This window comes from Capra hircus, chromosome 8 (assembly GCF_001704415.2).
Source record: "Capra hircus breed San Clemente chromosome 8, ASM170441v1, whole genome shotgun sequence".
Classification (NCBI taxonomy): Eukaryota; Metazoa; Chordata; class Mammalia; order Artiodactyla; family Bovidae; genus Capra; species Capra hircus.
In genome coordinates, this window is record NC_030815.1 from 49,139,729 (window position 1) to 49,141,209 (window position 1,481).

A 1,481-nucleotide genomic window follows, 5' to 3' on the forward strand; every position below is an offset into this window, starting at 1 on the left:
GGGAGGGAGATGGGAGGGGGGTTCATGTTTGGGAATGCATGTAAGAATTAAAGATTTTAAAATCTTTAATTAAATTAAAAAAATTAAAAGAATTAAAAAAATTAAAAAATTAAAAAAAATTAAAAAAAAATTTAAAAAGCAAGTTCTATTTCTTCATAGGATTTACAACTTAACCAAGGATGCATAAGCTGTAGGCATGAAAAATATGGAAAATCATTTTTCAAAGAAAATAAAAACAAAAATTATCAACAATGAGGGAAAGCTATGTGTATAATGGAAGCAGTAATGATTTTATATAGCATTACGTTTTTATCCTTAATCCATATTTTGATGCACTTCAGATGTAATGTGTAAGAATTGATTCCCAAGAGCTCTAGCCTTGAATATCTGGTGACCTGTTGAACATCTGGATGTCCCCTGGGGAAGTAAAGCTCACCATGTCTCCGCTTTCAGTCTGAAAGTAAACTTTCGTCCTGATAAAGTGAGTGAGGTCTGTGAGAGCAGGGATGAGGCACAGCAGCCTCTCACAAGAATCATCTGGGCTGGTACATAGACATAGCGCGGGCACTGATTGCTGCCAATGGCTATCACTGGGGTGGAAGCAGACAAAGGGAAACAAGAATGTTTGCTCACAGAAGCACTTTGCCGGCTATTAACATTGTCAACTGTCAATTAGAATGAATGGCTCCATTTAGAACTCAGTAATCTGAAAATAGAACTCTGGCAGAAAGCATCCCTCTTCTTGGATGAATGATCTTGCTTTTAAACACTCTTGCTTCTTGGTGCTGTGCCAATGGACTCTCGGATTTATTGGAGATTGCCTAAAGTCAGGTCACACTCTAAAGGAAGATTTTCAGATGTTTAAGGCCATTAGCATCAATTGGAGGGTGTGTACCTAACACAATGAGAAGAAATGAAAAGAGAGGACTGAAAATGGAAATGTAAGAGGAAAAACAAGCACCCATTGACAATGTATGAAATCAGATAATCATTCAATTACTCCTTTTCAAGAATCTTTAAAATCTATTCTCAAAGACTAAGGACATTTGTTTCTTTACACTGTGAATATTTGATTCTTTCTCAATTGTGCAGAGGGAAAAAAGGAAAAATATTTTGGCTTTCTTAAGTCCATTTTTGAGAAAAAAAAAAACACTGCACAACAGACACATGGGAAATACCTTAAATCATTGTCTATAGTTATGTTTTAAAATTTGTACAATAAATATTCACGTTATTAAATTAAGAAAATAAGAACTTCTCTGGTGGTCTGGTCGTAAAGAATCTGCCTGCTAATGCAGGGCACACAGGTTCGATCTCCGGGTTGGGAAGATTCCACATGCCACGGAGCAACTAAGCCCACGCATCCAATCCACAGCTACTGAGGCCTGCTGCCCTAGAGCTTGTGCTCTTCGACAAGAGAAGCCACTGCGCTGAGAAGCCCCAGTACCGCAACTAGAGAGCAGCCCCTCCATGGCGCAACT